We start from the raw sequence: 16,954 nt of genomic DNA, 5'->3' as shown, positions 1-16,954 counted from the left end.
TCACAAATAGAACAAATCTATTTTAGCGTCTGGCCATGGAGACGCTCGCTGACGTGCACGGGCTGTGTGGGTGCAATGATTGAATAACATGTATGTGTACATTTATTTTGCAACATGAGCAGTGTGTTCAGCATATTATTTGTGTCCTTTATTAGTGGTTTCTTCGCAGCAATTTGACCGTGAATGCCTGATTCACACTCCTCTGAACAGTTGATGTTGAGATATGTCTGCTACTTGTGAAGTATTTATTTGGGATGCAATTTCTGAGGCTGGTAACTCTAATGAATTTATCCTCTGCAGCAGAAGTAACTCTGGGTCTTCCTTTCCTGTGGCGGTCCTCATGGGAGACAGTTTCATCATTGTGCTTGGTGGTTTTTGCGACTGCACTTGAAGAAACTTTAAAAGTTGTTGAAATTTTCTAGATTGACCCACCTTCATGTCTTAAAGAAATGATGGACTGTTGTTTCTCTTTGCTTATTTGAGCTGTTCTTGCCATAATATACACTTGGTCTTTTACCAAATAGGGCTATCTTCTGTATACCCCCCTACCTTGTCACAACACAACTGATTGGCTCAAACTCATTAAGAAGGAAAGAAATCCCAAAGATTAACTTTTAACAAGGCACACTTGTTAATTGAAATGCATTCCAGGTGACTACCTCATGAAGCTGGTTGAGAGAATGCCAAGAGTGTGCAGAGCTGTCATCAATCAAAGAGTGGCTATTTCGATTTGTTTAACACTTTTTGTCACGTTCTGACCTTTATTTCCTTTGTTTTGTCTTTATTTAGTATGGTCAGGGCGTGAGTTGGGGTGGGCAGTCTATGTTTGTATTTCTATGTTTTCCTATTTCTGTGTTTGGCCTGATATGGTTCTCAATCAGAGGCAGGTGTTTTGTGTTGTCTCTGATTGGGAACCATATTTAGGTAGCCTGTTTTGTGTTGGGTTTTGTGGGTGGTTGTCTTCAGTCTTCGTGTGTCTGCACCAGACAGAACTGTTTCGGTTTTTCACATTTGTTGTTTTTTGTCTTTTGAGTGTTCACTTTTATTAAACAAAATGGACAATTACCACGCTGCACATTGGTCCTCCGATCCTTCTAACTTCTCCTCCTCAGACGAGGAGGAAGACGAAAGCCGTTACACTTTTTGGGTTACTGTATGATTCCACATGTTATTTCATAGTTTTGATATCTTCACTATTATTCTACAATGTAGAAAATAGTAAAAATAAAGAAAAACCCTGCAATGAGTAGGTGTGTCCAAACTTTTGACTTGTACTGTATAAAAAATCTGCTCCTCCCTCAACGGGGATCGAACAACTGGGCTCTGCATTCCTCTCACTCTGGGCTCTGGTCCACCACCTAAAAGGGGCAATGTACTATTTTCAAAACTTCTCAAAATGACATACTTTAGAAACAAAAAATGAATGCAATTAATACAATGCAATTCTGAAGAATAGAGTAATGACTTGCTAGATTATATTCCACAGATTTTTATTACATATCATAACAACAAAATGTAGCCTTTTAATAGCGGACTATAGAGAGAAATCCTGCCAACCTATAGGCCCTGCATGAACCCAATGCATTTAAGAAGTACACCATCTCGGCCAGTAGACATTTTGGCAAAGTGGCAGCCTATAAGCTATTTACTGTGCTTTGATTGACTAAGAGCAAGCTTGACTAATTTATAAAAATGTATAAAAGGTGTCAAACTGACTGAATAAAGTCACTGTACACATAGTCATTAAACACTGGTCACTTTAATAATGTTTACATGCTGTTTTACCCACTTCATATGTATATACTGTATTCTAGTCATGGCTCATTCTAAATAACTACACACATTTTCTATTCATATACTGTCCATACTGTCTTTACACACCATTATATTTGTATATATTTATATTCCTGTCTCTGACATTGCTTGTTCTGATATTTCTTAATTTCTTGATTTTTCTCTATTATGTGTGTTTTATTGAATTGTATTTTCTTTGCTAGGTTTTACTGCACTGAGGCAGAAACACAAGCATTTCACTGAACCTGCGATAACATCTGCAAAACTGTGAAGGCGACCAATAAACTTTGATTTGAACACAGCTATACTGTTTCACATTGTTTTTATTCTTAGCTTTGTCTGTAGTCATTTTGTCTTTTAGGTGAGTTTATAAATGAACCTCCCTCTCCAAAGAATTGACACCTGAACATTTACAGCATTTCCTACCCTCAAATGCACACTCTCTCACTATCCTGTGAAAACATGCTTGACTTTACATTTTCCTCAGGTGCTACAGTATATTTATCCTCTTAAATGTAATGGCAAAATGTAGATTTCCACCTAAATAGACTTATCCAGAAGTAACTGCTATTCATATGTAATTATATCATTCTGACATGCAAAAACATGGTATATTTGGAAAGAAGACATCTGAGAGATTATGATGAAATGAATGAGTTACATAGTTCAGAATATACAAGATCAAGCACACACCAAATAACCGTTTTTAATTTTTTTAATTTTGAAAGTCATCTTTCATTGATAAGCTATGATTGAATTATTGATGACTAGAGCTGGAAACACATCAGATGGCTTTCACAACATGTGAACAATATCAGAAATAAATGGGATTGATAGACTTAACAACGAGAAATGGGCAACGTTTTTAGTAAGTGGTGTCAGGTGTGGTCAGGGGACATTTCCAAGTGTCCCTAAAACTCTCCAAAGTGGCATATGTCTGTAAATGACATAATTCCAGTGCTATTACATATTTGAAATTCCTAAATGCTAGTTGTTCAGTATAAAAACACAATTTCTACCATATCAACCTCACTCAAACATTGTGGTGGTGTTATGGGGTATCCAGGGTACATGCAAGTGTTCTTTCAACCTCTCCAAAGTGTCCGAAGGTGGTAATTGCACTGTTTTTGCACACTAGATGTGCCTAAACGTTATTGTTCACAAAAAAAAATGTATTTCTACAACACCAACCTCTCTGAAACATTGTGCTGGTGTTGGGGGACATTGGGGGTACATTGTGCTGGTGTTGGGGGACATACAGGGGATATGGATGTCTACAGTGTACATTGTGCTGGTGTTGGGGGACATACAGGGGATATGGATGTCTACAGCGCGTAAACAGGCAACATCATATTCTTGATGCGCAAAGATATAGTCATTCGATAGAATTGTGATGTTGCCATTAATACATTCATCCTCAGATAACATTGTCCAGGGTGAGGGGAGAGCAGAGCCCAGAGTGAGAGGTGATCAGAGCCCAGAGTGAGAGGTGATCAGAGTCCAGAGTGAGAGGTGATCAGAGTCCAGAGTGAGAGGAGTGCAGAGCCCAGAGTGAGAGGTGATCAGAGCCCAGAGTGAGAGGTGATCAGAGTCCAGAGTGAGAGGAGTGCAGAGTCCAGAGTGAGTGGAGAGCAGAGTCCAGAGTGAGAGATTCCTCCTTACTTCTCCCTCTGAAGTTAGTTTTTGCTTCGGAATGGCAGGGCAGATTCATTAATATGCCACAGATAAGTACCAAGGAAAATATTTGGAGGAAGAGGAGGAGAAAGAGAGGGAAGGTGGTGGTGCGACAAGACAATCATTCTATCGCTCTCTCTCCCGGCTGGGCCATGCCAGCTTTCGGAAGCAGATGACAGGCGCTGAGGGAAGGAGGGGGTGCAGACAGGCAGGGCGGGAAGAGATGGGGCCCAGAGAGCGCCCAGAGGACGCAGCGAGAGGCGGAACGGCCCCCACCGCGCCCTAGCCTCACGACGGATCGACGGAGGGATTGTGTTGACAGGGGGAAGGAGGAGAGGAGAAGAAAAGGAGAGGCAGCCATACTTACAGCAGGGAAGCTGGGAACAGGAGCCTCCAAGAGCCACGCTGCAACAGCAGGCTCTGTCGAACTGTGTGCGTGAGTGTGTGCGGCTCTCCCTTCCCTATTGGAAAGTCAGGGGGTTTTCTCTGTGATGGATGGTAGTGGAGGGTGTCTTCGTTAGAGCATTGTTCAATGGTAATGTATGCTACTGTTCCGTATAATTGCTTACCCATAATGTCAGTGTAGGATCAATGATTAAACTCCCTCTGACCTCTTCTCCACGTCAGAACAGAAGATTCCCCTGCGCTGCAACTTTACTACTTTGTGTTCAGCATCTGTTATGCTAACAATGTTTAATCACATACTTAAAGTTGCTTTAGTAAAACATGTTTTCTGACCTTTTTGCTCACCTACACAAGTAGTTTATTATTCTGTTGTTCTGGTTTTATTTGTCTGAATCAACAACAAAATAGATTGAATGAATAAAGTACTAATGGTGCTGACCTTCTTGCGCTGTGCCTCACTGCTTTTCCCACATGTGATAAAGTGTGTAGCCGTAGAGGGGCCAGCACAGCCCTGCTCCTCTCCCACTGTCAGTGCATCTGCTCCCTGTCTCTCCTCATCTCCCTACCATCAGGTTTCATACGGTTGGCTCCAGGATTGTGGAGGCAGCGGCAGGATGGATGGGGCCTGTGTTGGGGCTGGGGGCTGGACCTGGCTACAGTTGACCTGGCTCGGGTAGGGTCTGGCTGGGGTTGGGGGGGTTGGAAGGCAGCCATGGCCAGGGATGTGGAGGTGCTGCTGGTAGTGGAGTTGGAGACGGAGGCCTTTGTTAAAACATCAGGTGGAGCGTGGGGGTTTAGGCACAGTGGAGGCCTGCCCATGCTGCTCTTTCAATCTGCCTCTATTACACACACAGTCACACACACACACAGAGGCCAGGGGGTAGGGGGCATTTGGGTGGGCATCCAGGCAGCATGAAATCCAATTCACAGCCAAGGACGAAGAGGGGCAGATCATCCCCTGTTATATACGCTCATCTGTCAATCAGGCTGATCTTTAATAAATATACAGGAGAGGAGAGCAATACACTGTTTCCCAAATTACATATGTTCCCTATGAATTGCAATACTTTTGACCAGGGCCCATAATGAATAGAACTAGCAGAGAAAAATGTGCTTTTGGAAAGTTATTTATTTGGTATTTTTTTACAAAAGGTGCAATGCAACTTCTTGACATATTTCTGCTGCACAAAGTTGTGTGACTGTTATAACCATCAGAATCACAACGTCAATCCCTGTATGATTAACTGTGAACATGGTGTACTGTAAGCCCCGTAAGTATCATGTATTAGCCTGTGCATTAACAGAGCGCTAATGCAGAGAAGCCTTTTACCCACGCTCTCATTATCATGATGCTTATGTCAAAGCCAAGTTATGCCTTCCATATCCGCAATTCTGCTATTCCTTTTCACTGCCCGAGAAACTTTTTATAAAGTGTGTCAAATATACAGTAGGATTTTGCAGCAAATACACAGCAATACGGAGAGATTATGTCATACATTCAGGTGTCGTAGCAACGCAGCTCTGCTGGTTTTGAAATCATAGAACAAGAATAATAAATACCAGTGGTGGAAAAAGTACCCAATCGTCATAGATACCTTAATAGAAAGTTACTCAAGTAAAAGTGAAAGTCACCCAGTAAAATACTACTAGAGTAAAAGTCTAAAAGTATTCGGTTCTAAATACACATGAGTATCAAATGTAAATGTAATTGCTAAAATATACTTATTAAGTATCAAAAGTAAAAATCATTTAAAATGTCTTATATAAGCAGACGGCACCATTTCTTGTTTTAAAAATGAACGGATAACCAGGGTCACACTCCAACACTCAGACATAATTTACAGATAACCAGGGGCAGACTACAACACTCAGACATAATTTACAGATAACCAGGGGCAGACTACAACACTCAGACATAATTTACAGATAACCAGGGGCAGACTACAACACTCAGACATAATTTACAGATAACCAGGGGCAGACTACAACACTCAGACATAATTTACAGATAACCAGGGGCAGACTACAACACTCAGACATAATTTACAGATAACCAGGGGCAGACTACAACACTCAGACATAATTTACAGATAACCAGGGGCAGACTACAACACTCAGACATAATTTACAGATAACCAGGGTCACACTCCAACACTCAGACATAATTTACAGATAACCAGGGGCAGACTACAACACTCAGACATAATTTACAGATAACCAGGGTCACACTCCAACACTCAGACATAATTTACAGATAACCAGGGGCAGACTACAACACTCAGACATAATTTACAGATAACCAGGGGCAGACTACAACACTCAGACATAATTTACAGATAACCAGGGGCAGACTACAACACTCAGACATAATTTACAGATAACCAGGGGCAGACTACAACACTCAGACATAATTTACAGATAACCAGGGGCAGACTACAACACTCAGACATAATTTACAGATAACCAGGGGCAGACTACAACACTCAGACATAATTTACAGATAACCAGGGGCAGACTACAACACTCAGACATAATTTACAGATAACCAGGGGCAGACTACAACACTCAGACATAATTTACAGATAACCAGGGGCAGACTACAACACTCAGACATAATTTACAGATAACCAGGGGCAGACTACAACACTCAGACATAATTTACAGATAACCAGGGGCAGACTACAACACTCAGACATAATTTACAGATAACCAGGGTCACACTCCAACACTCAGACATAATTTACAGATAACCAGGGGCAGACTACAACACTCAGACATAATTTACAGATAACCAGGGGCACACTCCAACACTCAGACATAATTTACAGATAACCAGGGGCAGACTACAACACTCAGACATAATTTACAGATAACCAGGGGCAGACTACAACACTCAGACATAATTTACAGATAACCAGGGGCAGACTACAACACTCAGACATAATTTACAGATAACCAGGGGCAGACTACAACACTCAGACATAATTTACAGATAACCAGGGGCAGACTACAACACTCAGACATAATTTACAGATAACCAGGGGCAGACTACAACACTCAGACATAATTTACAGATAACCAGGGGCAGACTACAACACTCAGACATAATTTACAGATAACCAGGGGCAGACTCCAACACTCAGACATAATTTACAGATAACCAGGGTCAGACTACAACACTCAGACATAATTTACAGATAACCAGGGGCAGACTACAACACTCAGACATAATTTACAGATAACCAGGGGCAGACTACAACACTCAGACATAATTTACAGATAACCAGGGGCAGACTACAACACTCAGACATAATTTACAGATAACCAGGGGCAGACTACAACACTCAGACATAATTTACAGATAACCAGGGGCAGACTACAACACTCAGACATAATTTACAGATAACCAGGGGCAGACTACAACACTCAGACATAATTTACAAAAGATGCATTTGTGTTTAGTGAGCCCGCCAGATCAGAGGCAGCAGGGACGACCACGTGTTCCCATGATAAGTTCGTGAATTGGACCATTTTCCTGTCCTGCTAAGCATTCAAAATGTAACGAGTACTTTTGGGTGTCAGATAAATTTCTTTAGGAATGTAGTGAAGTTGTCAAAAATATAAATAGTAAAGTACAGATACCCAAAGTAGTACTTTAAAGTATTTTTAACTTAATTACTTTACATCACTGTTGATCTGTTGATGTGATATCTGTTGGTGCCTCCGTGCATCTAGAATAGTTTAACCCGAAGTTCCACGGCCTCCATACCGATGATTGAAATGTTAATATCCAGGTAGGAAGGCTGTTTAAAGCTGGAATCCTAACATGTAAAAACACCAGGGTATAAATTGATTGTTTGTAAACTCATAAAAGTAACACCAGACAGCTCACTATAAAAACGGAAGGTAAACCATGTCTCTAAAACAATATAAGGGTTCTATTCTCTGAGTTGTGTGTCTGGCCATGTCCTTTAACAGATGATGTGAATGTGAGTTAGCAGAGTTTGGTTCTGTTGTGGCTGTCATACCGTTGATGCTGTGGGACATCAGTAACAGCCAGACACAAGAGTGATCCCATGCCAAGGAGAGTGTGAACATTAGTGATGATGGAACAACACAATCAAAAATGGATTTACAAGTCACACACACAAACACAGACACACCTCCGTATCAACGTAGCTTTAGTCCGCATCACTCTCCGGGGACATTGAGCGAGGGAGATGGGGAGGAGAGGAGGGGAGAAGGAGAACAGAGGGAACAGTTCTCTTCATTTCTAGGTAATTCACGTTTCCAGTGGGCTTGCAAAATTGCTTTATGGAAAGTGTGTGTGAGCCTGGAAACAGCAGGGAGGCTGAGTCTGTGTCCCAAATAGCACCCCATTCCCTACATAGTGCACTATTTATGACCAGGACCCTATTGGCCCTGGTCAAGAGTAGTGCACTACAAAAGAAATAGGGTTCCATTTGGGACGTAACCCAAGTTTCATTAGGGAACAGAGCTCCGGCTTTATTACCCAGGTTTGGAGTTTTATGGTTATCATTATTTCCCATCAAATTATTATTTGAATAGATCTGCTAGTCAGCTATTTGGGACAGGACATCAGTGTGTGTATATGTGCCTCTGTGTGTGTGTATGTGTGTGTGTGTGTGTGTGTGTGTGTGTGTGTGTGTGTGTGTGTGTGTGTGTGTGTGTGTGTGTGTGTGTGTGTGTGTGTGTGTGTGTGTGTGTGTGTGTGTGTGTGTGTGTGTGTGTGTGTGTGTGTGTGTGTGTGTGTTTAAGAAAGAGAGTGTGTTTTGTGTGTGAGTGAGAGGGAGAACATGTGTGTGTGTCAGTTGGTGTGTGTGAAAGAAAGTGGGTGTGTGTCTTTGCATTTGCACGTGTCTTTGCAAGCCTGCATATTTCTTTGCGTGTGTGTATCCGTTTCAGTCATGTCATGGGGTTGTCAGTGGGCCTCAGAGGAGTCGGGCTGCAGCGGTTCTGTTTCCGTGGCGATGAGGTGGCGTGCAGCGTTCCCCGTGCAGAGCTCACTCATCTCTCTCAGTAGACTCTTCTGTGTCTCCATCAGAAAGGCCTCCTGAGAATGACAACAATACAAAGACACTCAGTACAGTGGAGTACAGTAGGGAGGACCACTGGATGCATATTTAATCTCTTACAGCTCCATCTTTCCATCTCATCTTATTCTTATTTATTTATTCATCTATTCAGTTACTTTGTGTTTCTTTGAGTTCTATATGATAGAGAGGATCTCATGAGTAAGGAAAGGGGAACAAAAGTAGAAACACACAGATGCTTCTTGCTGCCGTGTTGTGTTTGGGGGGAGAGCGAGAGAGGGAGAGAGAGAGAGAGAGAGAGAAGGAGAGAGAGAAGGAGAGAGAGAGAGAAGGAGAGAGAGAGAGAGAGAGAAGGAGAGAGAGAGAGAGAGAGAGAGAGAGAGAGAGAGAGAGAGAGAGAGAGAGAGAGAGAGAGAGAGAGAGAGAGAGAGAGAGAGAGAGAGAGAGAGAGAGAGAGAGAGAGAGAGAGAGAGAGAGAGAGAGAGAGAGAGAGAGAGATAGGGAGAGAGAGGGAGAGATATCCATGGTGTGGGATCTGGTGCATAGTGAGCTAGCTGGTGGACAGCATTAGAGATGCATTTTCCTCCTCATAAATTACCACCGTGACTACCGGGCCCTCCAGCGCACCGGTGTGATTCTGTCAGCGGTGGGGACGGAACCCAGCGTGGACCCGCCGTCATCCCGCGGTGACTCCCCATCCCACCCACACCAAACGCCAACTCGAGACAAACCCACGCCAATCCAACCCATGCCAAGGCCTGTGTGTTACTATGAGGCAGAGGCCCTCCCTCCCCTTCTCTTCTCTTCCTTCCTACCTTCCTCCTCCTCCTCCTTTCCTTCCCACCGTGTGGCCGGGCCGGTCTGCAGCAGAGCAGTTAATAAAGAGATTGATTATCAGCCTGTCAGGAAGTGACAGTTGGACAGGGCGTCTCTGCGTGAGTGACAGAGGGCACGCTCGCAGCGCAGCAGCCAAGAGAGGAGGCGCAGGCACCACACCGCCATCCGCCCTACCCGCTCCACCCGCCCCATGCCCTCCACACCCCCAGCCCCCAGTCCGACACCCCGCGCCAAGCCGTGCCAACACTGCTGCCTGCCGGGGGGAGGGAGGGGGGAGGGTGAGAGAGGAGGGAGGGAGTGAGGGGAGAGGGCGAGAGGAGGGAGGGAGGGAGAGGACAGGAGGAGGGAGAGGGGAGGGTGAGAGAGGAGGGAGGGAGGGTGAGAGAGGAGGGAGGGAGGGAGGGCATGCAGAGCATGCTGCTCCAACCTTCTGGAGAGAGAGCAGGGGAGAGGAGAGGAGAGGAGGAGAGGAAATCAGCGGCTGGTGACTCTCACTGCCAGAGTCAGAGTTCAGAGACGCTGCGTTCCTGAGAGAGAGAGAGGGGAAGAGAGAAAAAGAGAGAGGTAGAAAGAGAGGGGGGCGATGCCAGTGACGACATAATGTACTGCCGGCAAGGTCAAGAGTAGACCCCACACCAATCACTCACACAGATTCATATATCCACAGTGCACATGCTAGTACATATGCACACAATCAGACACACACACACAGAAGTTTTAGCTATTATCTTGAGTAACATATGCAATGCTCTGTTTTGTTAGCTTAAACACAGCCACAGACATGCACAACCAATCCCAGATCATTCTACGGTACTAGTGAGGATATTTCTGGCTCGGTGATGGAAGGAAAGGTGTCGAGTGCCAAGTGCACAGCCCACACCCTAATGAATGATTTAACAGCACACAGGTAAACCCAGACAGACAGACAGGCAGACAGACAGTGGTGTAAAGTACTTAAGTAAAAATTCTTTAAAGTACTACTTAATATGGCTGAAGTCCCGGTAACGGGACCGATATGACAACAGCCAGTCGAAGTGCAGGGCGCCAAATTCAAAAAACAGAAATCTCATAATTAAAATTCCTCAGACATTCATGTGTCTTATATCATTTTAAAGGTAATCTTGTTGTTAATCGCACCAAAGTGTCCGATTTCAAATAGGCTTTTCAGCGAAAGCACTACAAACGATTATGTTAGGTCACCACAAAACCACAATAAGCATAGCCATTTGTTCCAGCTAAATATAGCTTCACAAAAACCAGAATAGAGATAAAATGAATCACTAACCTTCGGTTATTTTCATCAGATGACACTCATAGGACTTCATGTTACACAATACATGCATGTTTTGTTTGATTAAATTCATATTTATATAAAAAAATCTGAGTTTACATTGAGGCGACTAGATTCACTAAATGCAAAAACATCAAGTGACTTTGCATAGCCCATCGTTTCAACAGAAATACTCATCATAAATATAGATGATAATACAAGTTATACACATTGAATTATAGATATACCTCTCCTTAATGCAACCGCTATGTCAGATTTCAAAAAAACTTTACGGAAAAAGAAATGCACGCTATAATCTGAGACGGCACTCAAAAGTAGCATACCACAGCTGCAAAGATGGCGTCACCATAAACACAAAAATACATGATAAATATTCCATTACCTTTGATGATCTACATCAGAAAGCACACCAGGAATCCCAGGTCCACAATAAATGTTTGTTTTGTTCGAAAAAATCCGTTATTTATGTCCAATTGTTAGCGCGTTTGGTAAACATGTCCAAACGCTAATTCTGGTCAGCTTTATATCGGACAAAAACTTCAAAATGTGATATTACCGGTCGAAGAAACATTTCAAACTAAGTACTGAATCAATCATTAGGATGTTTTTAACATATAGCTTCAATAAAGTTCCAACCGGAGTATTCATTCTTGTCTGCGTGAGCAATGGAACGTAGGTGACTTCCATGAAAAAAAAGCATGATCAGAAAATGGCTGCTTGATGGACACCTGACTGATTCTGCTATCATTCTCTCCCACAACATCATAGAAGTCTCATTGGAATTTCTATTGATGGTTGACATCTAGTGGAACCCCTAGGCAGTGCAACATCATTCATATCTCAAGGGGATTTCATTAGGGACTCTGGTGAATAGATACAGGCTCAGATTTCTGACTTCCTGTTTTGATTTCAACTCAGGATTTTGCCTGCCAATATGAGTTCTGTTAATCTCACAGACATAATTCAAACAGTTTTAGAAACTTTAGAGTGTTTTCTATCCAATACTAATAATAATATGCAAATATTAGGAACTATGACTGAGGAGCAGGCCGTTTGATATGGGCACCTTTCATCCAAGCTACTCAATACTGCCCCTTCAGCCATAAGAAGTTAAGTAGTTTTTTGTGGTATCTGTACTTTACTTAACTATTTATATTTTTGACAACTTTTACTTTTACTTCACTACATTCCTAAAGAAAATATTGTACTTTTTACTCCATACATTTTTCCTGGCAACCCAAAGTACCTGTTACATTTTGAATGCATAGCAGGACAGGAAAATTGTGAAATTCACACACTTGTCAAGAAAACACGTGGTCATCCGTAGGCCTATGGTCTGGCGGACTCACTAAACACAAATATATCCTTTGTAAATAATGAGTGTTGTATGGCTATCCATACATTTTAAAAACAAGAAAATGGTGCTGTCTGCTTTGCTTAAAATACGGAATTTGAAATCATTTACACTTTTACTTTTGATACTTAAGTATATTTTAGCAATTACATTTACTTTTAGACTGTTACTCAAGTACTATTTTACTGGGTGACTTACATTTTATTTGAGTAACTTTCAGACAGACAGACAGACAGACAGACAGACAGACAGACAGACAGACAGACAGACAGACAGACAGACAGACAGACAGACAGACAGACAGACAGACAGACAGACAGACAGACAGACAGACAGACAGACAGACAGACAGACAGACAGACAGACAGACAGACAGACAGACAGACAGACAGACAGACAGACAGAGAGAGAGAGAGAGAGAGAGAGAGAGAGAGAGAGAGAGAGAGAGAGAGAGAGAGAGAGAGAGAGAGAGAGATAGGCAGGCAGGCAGGTGCTCCACTCAGTGTCACTCTCCTCTCCTCCACTGAAGGCTGCCTGGTACTATACACCTCCCCTCCTCCTGACTCTGTTTGAAGCTTGGGACCTCTCTGCCTGTCTGTCCAACAACAGCACATCCCCCAACTCCCAACATTACTCCCCCTTTCTAATGAAATCCAGGCACTCTCTGGATCCATCTTTTTGGGGGTGGGGGGGGGGTGGGGGGGGAGTTGCAGCTCGCCACATTGCCCTGTTCAAACAGTGCATTGTTCAAAGACAACGCATGCAAAAGAGAGAGAGGGCGTGATAGACAGTTCAGGAGAGGTAGCTGCTCCCTGTCTTGAAGGAGATCAAAACAACCCTAGAGTCAAATACACAATGAAGGCCCCTGAATCTGCTCTGGCCATGCAGAGAGGAGGAGGAGAGAGGAGCGGAGAGGGGAGCTGTCATTCTGCCATGCTGCCAAACACCGTAGCAGGCTAGAGAAGAGTTGAGCAAGGCCTTTCTCTGGATGGACCATTGTGTTCAGTACTAGACATCATACTCTACCATTACACAGTAAACAGATTCAGAACACAGACAGTAGACCACAGTGTTCGGCGTTCTGCATTACAAACTACTGGCCGTTCACACACACTCACAGGCACACACACAGGCACACACACACACACACACACACACTCGCACACACACACACACACACACGCACGCACGCACACACACACACACACACACACACACACACACACACACACACACACACACACACACACACACACACACACACACACACACACACACACACACACACACACACACACACACACACACACACACACACACACACACACACATACACACACAACACTTCTTATTCTGAAAACTGGAAGCATCTACCTGAGGGGAGACTACCTACCTAGCAATAGTATAAAAAAATATCCAGTATATATTTTATACCATGACAATTCTGCAATTTTATCTTGACCAATGGGAAAAATATGATCACAATGAGGGTTCAATTGAACTCCAGCCTTAAACGGTAAATCTGAAAGAGTTGAAGCACAGCAACAATGACCATATGCTGTATAACGAGCATGAAATGTTTTATACAAAGGCACAACCACCGCACCGTATCTACCCCACAGGGAGCATTAAGAAGCCTTCACAGCCGTCAGGCAACAATCCGTATGGCCATTACATGGATATGTTGATGAGATCAGTGGCCATACGTATCCAGCGAGTAATGATTTAGGATCAGTTTTTCCTTTTACATCACAAAAAAAAGGCTCCAGAGACGATTGTATTGTTCTTATTCACACTACAGTATATGTAGAAGGCAAAATGTCTATATTTTTATGTTAGAGTACATAACATGAAAGACAGACATAAACATATATCAACCTGCTATTCTGAATGCCATCACAATGCATTCTTCATTGGGGCATAAAACAGGCACAGTCTCACATAGCACTATTGCACGTTGGTACATAAAACCACGGTACATGTTTTTACATGTTCAAATTGTACTGTATAATGAATGACAGTAAACAGTATACTTTACATTCACAGTGCAACTTTCAATATGTCAATGACTTTTATGTTAGATTGTCAGTCTTCTAGAGCTAGGTCACATGGATGCATGCAAAAACATAAGTGTTAGGGGAAATTCACAATGCATAATGAACATGTTAGCGAGAGTATTGCAAATATACATGCATATTGCAATGTATTCTTCCAAAGGTGACAGACTGTGTCACGTGGAGTAGCAGATGGAGTAGCAGGTGGAGTAGCAGATGGAGTAGCAGATGGAGTAGCAGGTAAGCAGCATGTTTGAGAATAAATTCGCAGTATGTAAATAACACAATAGTAAAGGTCTTCTAAAATCAATAAGAATGAATTCCAATACTATAGACCTCCATACCGGCAATGTGCCACAGACATATTCACACAGCAGCAGTATGTGTCACAACGACGCCACCCATCCCCTCGTCACCCGCTTGAGTGGGCTTATCTTGTCTCTCTCTCTCTTTTCCCAGTAAATACTATTTTTGCACTCGATTGGCCGTCGGAGAGATCAATAGCCCCAACAGAGTGAGTAGAACACCAGGATGGGAACGTCTTGTTGGGTTTCTTCTCTCTTCATAAACTGACACAGAGCACGAGAGAGCATTTCGCAACGCCTAGAAAGAAGAGACTACAAGAGGAGGAGAAGAGGAGGAGGAAAAAGAGAGGGTGAGAAGGCAGGCGACACAGATAGACAAGTTATTTTACGGCTGAAGCTTCTGCTGGCACGGTGCCACGGGCACAGACTCCTTGTGTTTGCCAGGCTACTAAACGAATGGACATAAAGGCAGGTTCCTGCTGGCCTGGAATTATAAAGTCATTAAGGAATACAAATCCACACACGGCACACAACACACAGGGGCCAGAAGAGGGGACGACCTGACGAGGCCATACCCCTGGAGCAGGCTGAGGCTAGGGTGTGTGTGTGTATGTGCATGCGTGCATGTTGGGGCCTTGAGTGACTTCACTGTGAGCGTCAAATATGCACACACACACACGCATGCACACAAACACAGACATGCATAACTGAAGAGGAGCTTAAACACATACAGCTCCTCTGCAACACAATTTAAAAAAAACTTTAATAAAAAATACACCACCTCCACACACTCCACAAATCGTTCCAAAAACGGTTACCTTTGTTCCTCTGTAATCACAGTACTACATTGTCAAACAACGAATGTGTCATTCTTCACTATGAGTATTGTTCCCCTCCTTACATGTCTGCTTCGCCACAAAAGGATCCCCCGTGGGCTTTTGTCCTCGGCGTAATCTTAATATTATTTAAGATGGCCAGCGTACAATGGCAGCGAGAACAGGAGCTGCGTAAGCCCCTTTCCCTGAACAGTGGTCTTGGCAACTAAACTAGCTCATTTGTTAGCTGTGCAGTGCCTCAGACAGCATCGTAAATGGAGGTACTATCCAATTATTACAAGGGATAAAACTAGAGCTATTGCTGCTTCTGTATACACCTGGCTGGCCACACCACCATCTATGACCTCCTATGGCTGCAGAAAGAGACCCGTCAGGCCATTCCTAGCAGGCCATTCTGAGGTATTCCAGAAGTACGTAAATATGTTCTGGAATTTGTCTTTAGAATTTGGTATGGAATAGTTATTATCGGCATGATCTATTGTAAATGTGAAGATTTGGTGCCATCTGACAGTGATACCCATACGCACCCAGAGAGAGTTACTACTAAAGACCATGGTGTATTGATATAGTGGTAAACAAGCACAGGTTGTGATGTAGAAAGTACCTAAATTCTCATGGGCTCACTTAACAAGAGTAACAATACAGTACCTGTCTTCAGATCAAGAGTTGTACTGTAGTACTGTGTGTTAAAAGCATAGTATTTATAACAGTAGAACACATCACACAGTAGAACACATCACACGTGTTTGTGTGTTTGTTCTTCTCCTGTAACCATGTATTCTCACTATAATAAACATGTTTCTTCTTCTCCTGTACACAAAGACGTACGCCTGTTTTCAAACAGGGATTCAGAAGGGCGATATTTCAAAGGCGACACTTGAGAGAGGAGGCTGCTTATTTACAATATTTATACATTTAAGTATGGCGTGGCGATACTACAGTAGGCATATTATGCATTTGTGTGTGTGGTTTGTGTCTGTCTGTCTGTCTGTCTGTCTGTCTGTCTGTCTGTCTGTCTGTCTGTCTGTCTGTCTGTCTGTCTGTCTGTCTGTCTGTCTGTCTGTCTGTCTGTCTGTCTGTCTGTCTGTCTGTCTGTGTGTGGATTGTGTTTGGGTTGCATGTCTTTGTGGGTGTGTAGGTGACAATGAGACTATGAAGAGAATCACTGATGAAAAAAAAGGCTACTTTTGAAATTCTATGATAATTGGCTTCTTAAAAGGAACGTATTTTAACTATGTCACTGTGACTGCTGCATGACAATGAATCTGTTTTGCCACTGCTTCCTTGGCATCTGTGCCAATTACTTTATATGCTAATATATGTAAATTACTAAACATTTCAGATGCCAGT

The sequence above is a fragment of the Salvelinus alpinus genome, chromosome 34 (assembly GCF_045679555.1).
Source record: "Salvelinus alpinus chromosome 34, SLU_Salpinus.1, whole genome shotgun sequence".
NCBI lineage: Eukaryota > Metazoa > Chordata > Actinopteri > Salmoniformes > Salmonidae > Salvelinus > Salvelinus alpinus.
Note: the sequence above shows the minus strand (reverse complement) of the source record.